Below are 6,156 nucleotides of genomic sequence, written 5' to 3' on the forward strand. Positions count from 1 at the left end.
AGATTACTTCATTTTAACTATATGGCTTTTCTGTCTAGTGGGAGGCATATTTCTAAGTATCATATTTATCAAAAGAGCTCTGCAAAACAAGGGCCAGAATTACTCTTTTGATGGTTCCCCCTCTAACTACAACCACAATAAATTTTGTGAGAAAGAATGTTCAACTGGGGACCTTTTATGTTAAAGCCGAGAACCTGGGTTCAGACATTGTCACTTTCAAACCTCCACCACTTGGGTTGTTTTTTCCCCCTCTTCTCCCCTCCCCGGGCAGAAATCTCACATCTGGTCTCACTTGTGAGGCTGGTCCTTCCCTCCCAGGGGTGCCATATTTTTCCCCCTATAACTTTAAATCAGAGGAGCATTTCAGTAAATCACAGGGAACACTTATTTATTGGACATAGTTTTGGGTCTCTTAAAGCATGGAAAATAAATTTAATGGAGCGTTCGGAGCATTTCTCCAATCTTTTGAGGGATTACTTGGAGAATTTGTCAACTGCGCCAAGCCCAGCAGCAAGATCCAGAGAGATGGGAAGGAAATGATGGGAGAATCTTCTCGGAGGACCCAGGTGGATCCTAAATCACCCCTAGAAAGATGAATATGAGAGGACCAGTTGCCTGCAAGATTGATAGGCAGCATCGCCATTTATTTAAGAAACTATCATTTCAGCGGGAGGATGACTTTAATCTGAATTATATTTTGCTTTTGTCGTCTACTCTTGGCAAGTAATTTATAGAACACCGTAGCATGCTTCTTAACCTCAAACAATGGTGGAGGGAGGTGAAAAGGGGGGCTGGAGGAAGGAAAGAAAAGAGGGAAGGGAGCCTCTCTAAGGGATTGAAAACCTTGAGGAGAATGTAAGAGCAGGGCAGAGAGAAATTAATGGTGGTGGCCTGGTTGCGTGGGCAAACTTTATTTGCGGTGCCCTTCGGTGGGAAATGAGGGTGGATGGGCTGGTCTTTCTTCCTCAAGGGAAGTAAATGAGAAGAAGCGCCTCGGCCTTTAGGAACGCGAGGGCTTGATGCTCAGGGTGGCAGGGACGTTTCTTTAGAGGAGGAAGATGGAAGGCCAGGCTGCTGATGTAACTCCCAGGAGGACGTGCTTCTCATTCAGGCTGGAGCTGCTAGAAGAACAAAGGGCTGTTAATGAATGCAGACAGGCTTTGTTTTTGGAAGCAGAGGAACGATGACATTACTATGGTCATTGTGAGTTTTAGCTGCAACAGCTGCCACACCTGGTCCCTGAAACGATGGGTCTGAAGGGTCTGACTTGTCCTCATCTCAGTCTTGGTTAAGAAGGAAGAGGGCAAACGTTCTTGTTTTTAGGCTAAAATGGGTAAAGTGAGGTACAACGTAAAAAAAAGCAACAGTTGATGGAGATGTTCAAGCCACAGGAGTGTGCAGTAGGAGGCCAGGGACACAGCGGGGTCCTCTTTCTGGCTTTCGTGCCCTTAGGGTCCCCGTGCGCTGGAGAAATTTGGCCCCAGATGTCCATTCACTGTGTCTCTGCTGTCCTGCAGAAAGGGGTTCCTCTCTGATGTCCTAGTCTGCCAATGTGAGCTCCTACTGACCGCAAAGCAGCCTCCTCCTCCCTGGCCCTTTCACTCTTTGCTCTTCCAGCTTGGACAAACCAGTCCTTGCCTGGGGCGTCCTGGAGAGCCAGGAAGGAGGGCCTGGGGTTGGGGAGCTCACAGAAACATGGAGGTGGTGGCTGCAGGAATGAGAAAAGGGTGGACTGTGGGTGTGAGGCCGGATGACCTGAATGTGTTGGGCTAGGTGAACCCCACGGCAGCGCTACTCAATCCAGACTCACAGAATAGTGCGCAGTGGGACCTCTGTGTGCCCCCAGCCTCCAGGGGTGTCAATTTAGATGGGTTGGTAGGTGTGGCTGTGGAGGAAATGGTCTGGAGCTTACAGAATTAGAGGACCAGGGTTTCATTGGTCAGCAAGCCCTGAAACCCTGACCATCAACTATCTTCTTTCTGGCTTTGCATGCATGTTCCTCCTGACTGCTGAAGATCCTCCAGGGTCTGGCTTCATCCAAATTTTCAGCCTTGGTTTTTTCCTCTCCTCCCTCTCTCTCGACTCCAGCCCCTCACTGTCCCGCAGGCACACTAGACTTCAGTCTGCCTTCTTCCTTCTGCTTTTGTGGCACCTGTCTTTCTGTCCATCTATTCAGTGCTATATATGCTTCAAGATGGAGACCAAATTTTATGTTCTCCTAGAGTGTGCCTGGACCAATTAGCATTCTCTGACCAGCTTGCAGACCCCACCACACTCTTTTTTTTCCTTTTGAGACAGGGTTTCCCTCTGTAGCCCACGATGGAGTGCAGTGGCATGATCATGGCTCACTGTAGCCTCGACCTCCTGGGCTCAGGCCATCCTCCAACCCTCAGCCTCCCAAGTAGCTGGGACTACAGATACACGCTATCACACCTGGCTAATTTTTTAAAAAATATTTTTTTATAGAGACACAGTCTCCTTATGTTTCCCAGGCTGGTCTCAATCTTCTGGGCTCAAGTGATCCTCCTGCCTTGGCCTCCATAGGTGCTGGGATTACAGGTGTGAGCCACCACGCCAGTTGCCCCACTGTACTCTTCAGCATGAAACGCAACACTGTTTCCTATTGCCCCTCTTGATCCACTCCTCGGTTCCCTGAACTGTCCCATATCCTTACTGCTAAACACGGGTTTAGATGGCTGATCTCCAAGGTTCTTAGCAGTTGTAATGATATAGGGTTCTCTGCTTTGTCTCCTCATCTGGACTGTAAACTCCTTAAGAGCAGGGAGCATATCTTTTCCTTGCACCAAATCCCTCAATATTCTAGCCCTGAGTGGGTATTCCACAGAACGTTTGTGGATTGAGTCTATTTGAGTCCTTTTTGCCACTGGAAGTGGAAGGAGTGGGGAGCAGTGGCTTAGATGCTTTGGACGCCTGGTCTCGTAGTCTAGCCTGCAGAGACTTTGATATGCAGTTGGTGGATGGGGTAAAAATCACCATGCAACTCTCAGTGTGTTCTGCCCCAGGGAATCTACACTGAGAACTCTACCCAGCACAGGGAGAGGACTCACTCACGGGGCAGGCAGATCCCTGCAACATTCCATTTTGTAGCCTGGTAGAAAAAGCACTCACTTTGGTTCAGACCTTGGTTTGTCCACTTCCTGCCCATGAGACTTGAGCTGGGTCACTTGATCTGAGTCTTGTTTGCTCACTTCTAAAATGGCAATTCCAAAACCAGTATTGCCCCACAGAAGGGTTGTGTGGGAAGAGCAAGATGACATGACATGGAACATGTTCTGTGCATTGTGAAGACAACAGCGGCCGAGGAGGTATGAAGTGCGGTTACAACATCTCAACATGAGAAGTAAAAATGTAAAACACAAAAAGAGAAGACCAATGGCCCCTCTCTCCCCGCTCTCACTATTGGACAAAGAACCATCCGCCTCGCCTTTGGATAATATGCTGTGGAGCCTCCCCTCTCCTCCAGTAAAAAAAAAAAGAAAAGAAAAGAAAAGAAAAGAAAGTCAAGTGAGAGGGAACATCCTGGTATACTCTGAAAGTTGACTCTGGGAGGAGAGGAAAACATGAGCAAACAAAAGCTGTCATTCACTGGCAAGCTGCTTCCTCTGGGGAATAATCTCTGTGAAGAAAAATTAAAGATCTCAGCATTGCCCTGAGCAGGCACACAGCCCACGGCTATGCTAGTAGAATGGCAGCCTCTGGGACGGGGCCTTCCTGCCCCTTCTTGGGGTTTTGCCAGCTCTGAGGGTGCCATGCTGTTGGGTAAGAGTCTGTCCGCTGCCCCCTGAGTGGGCACTGTCTCCCTGGCCTTCAATGTCCCAGCAGTTTTTGTGCCTGGCAGTGTCAGAGTTTGTGCCCTGGGCCGAGAGTAGAATCTTAACTGCCCTGAGCCGTCTCACACACTCACGCCTCTCTCCTTATCCTGTTCCAACTTCCTCTCTCTTCCCACATCCATCTGCCTTGCCATGTCAACTTTCACCCCATGACTCAGAAGTTAGAGGGCCCCTCGGAGCTGGCAACTGGGGCTCCAGCCTTCCAGAAACCTGTTTGTGTGCAAACAAAGGACTCCCCCCTCCACACACACACGCCATCGCGACTTTCCAAGATGACGATTGAGTTTTTCCCCTGTTCTGCTTGATATTTCTGCCAAAGCAAGAAAAATCCTCGTTGAAGTCTAGCAGGAAATCCAATAAAAATTCTTCAAAAGACGGGCTTGACATTGAAAAACAGCAAAATTATAAAATAGGCCTTAGAAAAGAGAAAGGAGAGTTATTATATCTGGCACCAAGCAAAAGCCCCGAGACCCCGTCCAAATGAGCCATCACAGATTGAAAGTGTTTAGCTTCCCGTTGATTAAATATGGAGGAGGACCCAGGGCCTGCCAAGCCTTGGGGATCCAAAGTTTGTTTTCAGTCGGAATGTGTTTTCAGTCAATGGAAAAAATGGTCGGCCCGCGCTGGGCTATGTAACCGAGAAGCCTCAGGTTTAGCGTGAGTAATGGCTGTGAAGCAGAAAACCATGAGAGCTGTTAATCATCCCTCCCAGGCCCCTGTAATTTAACTCAGCGACTCCTTCAGCTTGGAAAGCTCCCCCCACCCTCTTCCTCCTCCCCCTCCCCGGGTTCATTTTGCTCCAGGGGGAGTAGATGAGTGCTTCTGCTTAGGGTCTCTATATTTCAGTTCTTTAAGCTCCTCACCCCCAGACCCTCTCCCCATCAAGGCCCCATTGTCCCTGCTCTGAACATCCTGGGATGTGGAGACGGGAGACTAGAGAGGCAGTTGCATCTCTGGAGTTCTTTCAGGGAAAAAAATCTCTTTGTCCTATGAGCTTCCTGGAATCGAGGCCTGAAAAAATCTCTTCCTTCACCATTGCCTTTCCAGGGGAAGGTGTTTTTCAGAGATGTTTATGGACATTCTTTAATGGGGTTATCTCATTCTAGCCTTGCAACGTTCTTTTATCCTGGGCTTTCATCTGTCCCTCCTCATTCTCTTACCATGAAGAGTATACAAAGTCTGGTTTCTCTTGTCATTAAAGTCCCCATGATCGAGGCCTGAGAGAGAGAGAGAGAGGAGAAGGAGGAGGAGGGAAGAGAAAAAGAGAATGTGGGGCTTGTGGGGCTGGGCTGGAACTCAGAGGTAGGTCAACGGGGAGAAGAGGAGAGTAGAAAGAGACAAAGAGGCTGGGAGGAGAGAGAGGAAGAAAGAGAGGTATATCTGGAGGGAGAGAGAGATTAGTGAGAGAGTGGTGGAGAGAGAATGCATGGCCATGGGGCTGGAACTCTGCGGTAGGCCAACCCTTCTTTCCTCTCAAATGCAAACACGATTCTACATTCCTGCTTGCCCCAGCCACCTACCCGCTCTTCTCAAGCGACGTTTTACCCACTGTAAGTGGCCTCATGGGAATGAGAGTGCCGGTGTGTTTCTGATTCTCTCTTCTGTACTCCCCGCATCGCATTTACCAGCTGCCTTCAGTGGCTCTAATGGTTTCATCGGCTTCAGAGCTCTCTCTCCAGATAACTGCTATTCATGGGTCACATTTCACGGACATCCGTTTTAAGATCTCAGGGGCAGGCCCCGTGGAGCGTGCTTTTGGAGTCTGTTCGTTTCAAAATGGCGGCCGCCCTCATCCTCAGCGGAACTTCCCAGTCCGGAGGGCTCCATCCCTTTCAGTTGGGCACCAACATTTGGTTCCAAGAAGTCACATCAAGCAAATATTTCTTGAGGACTAGGCAAATAAACGGAAGAAATGAGTAAAGAAGTGGCTTTAAAATTACGACATATGAAATGCTCAGTGGTTTAGTGGAAATAGTTGTTTTTTTTTTTTGGTAAAAAGAGCAAGTCAAGTCTTGGGCAGCTTGGCTATAAGGGCCAAGAGCCCCATCAGCAGGTACCTGGAATGGCCAGTGAGGCTGAGAAATGAAAAAGAGATAGCTCCACGGCGCTAGCTTGTCCCAGAGAGCCAGTGAAGAGAAGCTCTGGGCAGGGAGAAAGTTAAATAAAAAGCTGTTGGTAACATGCTCTGTGTGTGTGTGTGTGTGTATGTGTGTGTGCATGCAAAAGGAAGACGCTTGGCATGCCCCTCTTCTAGGGAAAGGAAGATCAAGGGGGTTAGTATAAGAAGAAGAAGAAGGACAGAATG

The 6,156-nt window shown here is 48.7% G+C and overlaps 1 long non-coding RNA gene across 1 annotated transcript; it reads right to left on the reverse strand.

The window, feature by feature from the left end:
- Positions 1 to 371: 371 nt before the first annotated feature.
- LOC129524201 (uncharacterized) lies at positions 372 to 5,771 on the reverse strand. Its single transcript, XR_008667919.1, has 2 exons — positions 5,372 to 5,771; positions 372 to 1,121 (listed from the first exon to the last, which is right to left on the reverse strand). It is a non-coding gene; the product is annotated as an uncharacterized lncRNA (long non-coding RNA).
- Between the last annotated feature and the right edge of the window lie 385 nt (positions 5,772 to 6,156).

Source organism: Gorilla gorilla, chromosome 7 (genome assembly GCF_029281585.2).
Source record: "Gorilla gorilla gorilla isolate KB3781 chromosome 7, NHGRI_mGorGor1-v2.1_pri, whole genome shotgun sequence".
NCBI classification, from domain to species: Eukaryota; Metazoa; Chordata; class Mammalia; order Primates; family Hominidae; genus Gorilla; species Gorilla gorilla.